Below are 6,606 nucleotides of genomic sequence, written 5' to 3' on the forward strand. Positions count from 1 at the left end.
AATACTCAATATGATGAAATTTCAATTATTAATATCTATGCACCCAACCTGAATGCACCTCAATTCATAAGAGAAACTCTAGCAACTTGATTTCTTCCAGCTCCATAATAGTCAGAGATTTCACCACTCCTTTGGCAGTGTTGGATAGATCCTCCAAGAAGAAGCTGAGCAAAGAAATTTTTTATTTAAACCTAACCATCCAACATTTTGATTTAGCAGACATCTACAGAACATTTCATCCCAACAAAACTGAATATACATACTTGTCATCAGCCCATGGAACATACTACAAAATCGATCACATTTTAGGTCACAAGCCTAACCTTAGTAAATTTAAAGGAATAGAAATTATTCCTTACATCTTCTCGGACCACCATGGAATAAAAGTTGAACTCAGTAACAACAGGAATCTGCATACTCACAGAAAAACATGGAAGTTAAATAATCTTATGCTGAATGATAGCTAGGTTACAGATGAGATTAAGAAGGAAACTGCCAAATTTTTGGAACAAAATGACAATAAAGACACGAATAATCAGAACCTCTGGGATACCCCAAAGAAAATCCTAACAGGAAAATTTATAGCACTGCAAGCCTTCCTCAAGAGAACAGAAAGAGAGGAATTTAAGAACTTAATGGGACATCTCAAGCAACTGGAAAAGGAAGAACATTCCGACCCCAAACCCAGTGGAAAAAAAGAAATAACCAAAATTAGAGCAGAATTAAATGAAATTGAAAACAAAAGAATTGTATAACAGATCAATAAATCAAAAAGTTGGGTTTTTTTTAAAGGTCAATAAAATAGATAAACCTTTGGCTAACCTAACCAGGGAAAATGGAGTCAAATCTCTAATTTCGTCAATCAGAAACCACAAGGACAAAATAAAAACAGAGTCCTCAGAAATTCAAAAAATCCTTAATGAATATTACAAGAAACTTTATTCTCAGAAATATGACAATCTGAAGGAAATTGACCAATACTTGGAAGCATGTCATCTTCCAAGACTTAGCCAGAATCAAGTGGAAATGTTGAACAGGCCAATATCAAGTTCTGAAATAGCATCAACCATACAAAATCTCCCTAAAAAGAAAAACCTGGGACCACATGGCTTCTCGTCAGAATTCTGCCAAACCTTTAAAGAGGAGTTAGTGCCTATATTACTCAACCTGTTCCAAAATGTAGAAAAAGAAAGAAGACTACCCAACATGTTCGATGAAGCAAACATCACCCTGCTCCCCCAAAAAGGAAACCCCCAACAATAAATGAAAATTATAGACCAATATCTCTAATGAATGTAGCTGCAAAAATATCCAACAAGATCCTTAAAAACAGAATCCAGCAACACATCAAACAAATTATACGTCATGACGAAGTTGGTTTTATCCTAGGGTCTCAAGGCTGGTTTAATATATTTAAATCTATAAGTACAATTCAGCACATAAACAAATTAAAAAACAAAGACCATATGATTCTCTCAATTGGTGAGAATAAGCTTTTGATAATATCCAACATCCCTTCATGATCAGAACACTTAAGAAAATTGGTATAGAGGGGACATTTCTTAAACTGATAGAGGCCATCTACAGCAAACCCACAGCCAATATCGTATTGAATGGAGTTAATTGAAATCATTTTCACTAAGATCAGGTACAGACATGGCTGCCCATTGTCTCCACTGCTCTTTAACATTGTAATGGAAGTTTTAGCCATCACAATTTGGGAAGAAAAGGCAATCAAGGTATCCATATAGGGTTAGAAGAGATCAAACTTTCACTCTTCGTGGATGATATGATTGTATATCTGGAAAACACCAGGGATTCTACTACAAAACTCAGAGAAGTGATCAAGTAATACAGCAGCGTCTCAGCTTACAAAATCAACATTCATAAATTGGTATATGTAAAATACCAACAATAGTCAAGCTGAAAAAAACAGTTAAGGACTCTATTCCATTCATAGTAGTGCCAAAGAAAATGAAATATTCGGGAGTTTATCTAACAAAGGACGTGACACATCTCTATAAAGAGAACTATGAAACTCTAAGAAAAGAAATAGCTGAAAATGTTAACAAGTGGAAAAACATACCATGCTCATGGCTGGGAAGAATCAACATTGTTAAAATGTCCATACTACCCAAAGCTACACAATTTTAATACAATCCCTATTAAAGCTCCATTGCCATACTTTAAAGATCTTGAAAAAATAATATTTCTTTTTATATGGAATCAGAAAAATCTTCGTATAGCCAAGATATTATTCACAAATAAAAACAAAGCAGGAGGAATCACGCTACCAGACCTCAGACTATACTATAAATTGATAGTGATCAAAACAGCATGGTACTGGCACAAAAACAGAGAGGTAGATGTCTGAAACAGAATAGAGAACCAAGAGATGAATCCAGCTACTTACCATTATTTGATCTTTGACAAGCCAATTAAAAACATTCAGTGGGGAAAAGATTCCCTATTTAACGAATGGTGCTGGGTGAACTGGCGGGCAACCTATACAAGACTGAAACTGGACCCACACCTTTCACCATTAATTAAGATAGACTCTCAGTGGATTAAAGGTTTAAACTTAAGATCTGAAACTATAAAAATAGTAGAAGAGAGTGCAGGGAAAACCCTTGAAGAAATTGGTTTGGGCAAGTATTTTATGAGAAGGACCCCCCAGGCAATTTTGTAGCTTCAAAAATACACTACTGGGACCTAATCAAACTAAAAAGCTTCTGCACAGCCAAGAACACAGTAAGTAAAGCAAGCCAACAGCCCTCAGAATGGGAGAAGATATTTGCAGGTTATGTCTCTGACAAAGGTTTAATAGCTAGAATCCACAGAGAACTCAAACGTACAAGCAAGAAAAGAACAAATGATACCATCAAAGGCTGGGCAAGGGACTTGAAGAGAAACTTCTCTGAAGAAGACAGGCGCATGGCCAACAGACATATGAAAAAATGCTCATCCTCTTTAATCATCATAGAAATGCAAATCAAAAATACGTTGAGATATCATCTACCTCCAGTAAGATTAGCCCATATCACAAAATCTCAAGAACAGAGATGTTGGCGTGGATGTGGATAAAGGGAACACTTCTACACTGCTGGTGGAATTGCAAATTAATACATTCCTTTTGGAAAGATGTTTGGAGAACACTTAGAGATCTAAAAATAGATCTGCCATTCAATCCTATAATTCCTCTACTAGGTATATACCCAGAAGACCAAAAATCACATTATAACAAAGATATTTGTACAGAATGTTTACTGCAGCCTAATTCGCAATTGCTAAATCATGGAAAAAGCCCAAGTGCCCATCGATCCACGAATGGATTAATAAATTGTGGTATATGCATCCCATGGAATATTATGCAGTCTTAAAGAAAGATGGAGGCTTTACCTCTTTCATGTTTACATGGATGGAGCTAGAACATATTCTTCTTAGTAAAGTATCTCAAGAATGGAAGAAAAAGTATCCAATGTACTCAGCCCTACTATGAAACTAATTTATGGCTTTCACATGAAAATTATAACCCAGTTATAACCTAAGAATAGGGGAAAGGGTGAAAGGGATGGGAGGGAGAGGAAGGAGGGCAGAGGGAGGTGATTGGTCGGATTACACCTGTGGGGCATTTTACAAGGTTATATGTGAAACTTAGTAAATGTAGAACATAAATGTCTTAACACAATAACTAAGAAAATGCCAGGAAGGCTATGTTAACCAGTGTGTTGAAAATGTGTCAAATGGTCTATAAAACCAGTGTATGGTGCCCCATGATTGCATTAATGTACACAGCTATGATTTAATAAAAAAAGAAAAGAAAAGAAAAGAAAAGAAAATGGCAGGAAGGCTATGTTAACCAGTATGATGAAAATGTGTCAAACATTTTATAAAACTAGTGTATCGTGCCCCATGATCGCATTAATGTACACAGCTATGATTTAATAATAATAAAAAGAAAATTAATGAAACAAGGAATTTGTTTTTTGAAAAAATAAGTAAAATAGATAAACCATTGGCCAGACTAACTAGAAATAGAAAAGTAAAATCTCTAGTAACCTCAATCAGAAATGATAAAGGGGAAATAACAACTGATCTCACAGAAATACAAGAGATCATCTCTGAATAGTACAAGAAACTCTATGTCCAGAAATGTGACAATGTGAAGGAAGTGGATCAATATTTGGAATCACACCCTCTCCCTAGACTTAGTCAGGAAGAAATAGAGCTCCTGAACCGACCAATTTCAAGCACTGAGATTAAAGAAACAATAAAAAAAAGCTTCCAACCAAAAAATGCCCTGGTCTAGATGGCTTCACACCAGAGTTCTATCAAACCTTCAAGGAAGAGCTTATTCTTGTACTGCAGAAATTATTCCAAAAAATTGAGGAGGAAGGACTCTTCTCCAACACGTTCTATGAAGCAAACATCACCCTGATACCAAAAACCAAGAAAAGACCCAACCAAGAAGGAGAATTTCAGACCAATTTCACTCATGAATATAGATGCAAAAATTCTCAACAAAATCCTAGCCAATAGATTACAGCTTATCATCAAAAAAGTCATACATCATGATCAAGTAGGTTTCATCCCAGGGATGCAAGGCTGGTTTCACCTACTCAAGTCCATAAACGTTACCCACCATATTAACAGAGGCAAAAATAAAAATCATATGATCCTCTCAATAGATGCAGAAAATGCATTGGGTAAAATCCAGCATCCTTTTCTTTCTTTCTTTTTTTTGCATGTCCAGTGGCTTGGGATTAACAGGCTTCCTCATCTTGAAACATTCCAAGCCTTTAGACAAAGCTTCACTTTTCTTTTCTTTTTTTTTTTTTTGAGACAGAGTCTCACTTTGTCACCCTGGGTGGAATGCTGTGGTGTCACAGCTCACAGCAACCTCCAACTCCTGGGCTTAGGTGATTCTCTTGCCTCAGCCTCCTGAGTAGCTGGGACTATAGGCGCCTGGCTATTTTTTGGTTGTAGTTGTTATTGTTGTTTGGCAGGCCCAGGCTGGATTCAAACCCATCAGCTCTGGTGTATGTGGCTGGCGCCTTAGCCACTTGAGCTATACGTGCCAAGCCAAAGCTTCATTTCTTTAACCAAAGCGTCTTTAAGCCACCTACATCCGGTAATGCCTCTGCTTGAAGATGTCCCAGCTTTTTAGGCCAAACCAATATATGCCTTTTGTATACTGATGTGACTTTAGGTGCAATTCTGTCTCCAAACTGACCCAGCCACAGGGAGTCCACTTGCTCAAGGCCTCATGAGTGTGGCTCTGGGCCATGGTCACTCGTACCAGGCTCAGAATAAACCTCTTCAAATTACTCCTCAGTTGGGCAGTGCCTGTGGCTCAGTGGGTAGGGCGCAGGCCCCATATACTGAGGGTAGCGGGTTTGAACCCAGCCCTGGCCAAACTGCAACAAAAGCTCAGGCAGTATCCTCCCCACAAGAGTGTCCAACAGCCAGAAAGACTGTTCCTCATTCTTCCTTATGAGAATCAGATATCCCGCTATAAAGTTCATTCCCTGGCAGTACCCCACACCTCGGTTGTGCTGCCCGTAAGCTGACAGCACGTTGTACAAGGACTTCTGTAAACAGGGGTCTGCAGTCTTCCGGAAGTTCACATTGTCTGGGAAGGTCCAATTCAGATCTGTCCTGATGGCGTTGTCTAGGCTGGGGTCTCTCTCTCCTTGGAGGAGCCGGTGGTAGTGGCCGGGGTTCTGGTCCATCTGGGCCTGGGCTCCACTCAGTGCCATCCAGACTCGGGCACGGTGTTCCAGCGGGACACCTTTGCGGACATAGCGCTTCACCGTCATGCTTTTCTGGACGCACTGCTTCCCTTCAGAAGTCTGGACCATTTTATTGCTCTTCTCGTGAGTATCACCAGATAGGTGGAAAAAAACTCTTTGTAGGCTGCATAATCAAAGTCTTCAGGCCTTTCAAATCCATCCGGATCAACCCTGGGGACCCAGACCGAGCCTCCTGCCCGCGCTGGGTGGGCGGGGGGTTCCATGCCGGGGGGAGGCACTCACTGAGAGACCCCCCCTGGAGAGCGGGTCCCAGTTGGTCTCCCTGCTCCCCCAGCATCCTTTTCTAATTAGAACACTGAAGAGTATAGGCATAGGTGGCACATTTCTAAAACTGATTGAAGCTATCTATGACAAATAATATTTTACTGAATGGAGGAAAACTGAAAGCTTTTCCTCTTAGACCTGGAACCAGACAAGGTTGTCCTCTGTCACCTTTACTATTCAACATAGTGCTGGAAGTTCTAGCCAATACAATTAGGTAAGACAAGGAAATAAAGGGAATCCAAATGGGAGCAGAGGAGGTCAAACTCTCCCTCTTTGCTGATGACATGATCTTATACTTAGAGAATCCCAAAGACTCAACCACAAGACTCCTAGAAGTCATCAAAAAATACAGTAATGTTTCAGGATATAAAATCAATGTCCACATGTCAGTAGCCTTTGTATATGCCAATAACAGTGAAGATGAGAAGCTAATTAAGGACACGACTCCCTTCACCATAATAAATACCTAGGAATATACCTAACGAAGGAGGTGAAGGATCTCTATAAAGAAAATTATGAAATCCTCAGA

General features: G+C 39.1%; 1 pseudogene; it reads right to left on the minus strand.

The window, feature by feature from the left end:
* LOC128597462 (growth hormone-regulated TBC protein 1-like) overlaps positions 1-6,016 on the minus strand; it is a 113,034-nt pseudogene extending 107,018 nt beyond the window's left edge.
* Positions 6,017-6,606: the final 590 nt, after the last annotated feature.

The sequence above is a fragment of the Nycticebus coucang genome, chromosome 2 (assembly GCF_027406575.1).
Source record: "Nycticebus coucang isolate mNycCou1 chromosome 2, mNycCou1.pri, whole genome shotgun sequence".
Lineage (NCBI taxonomy): Eukaryota > Metazoa > Chordata > Mammalia > Primates > Lorisidae > Nycticebus > Nycticebus coucang.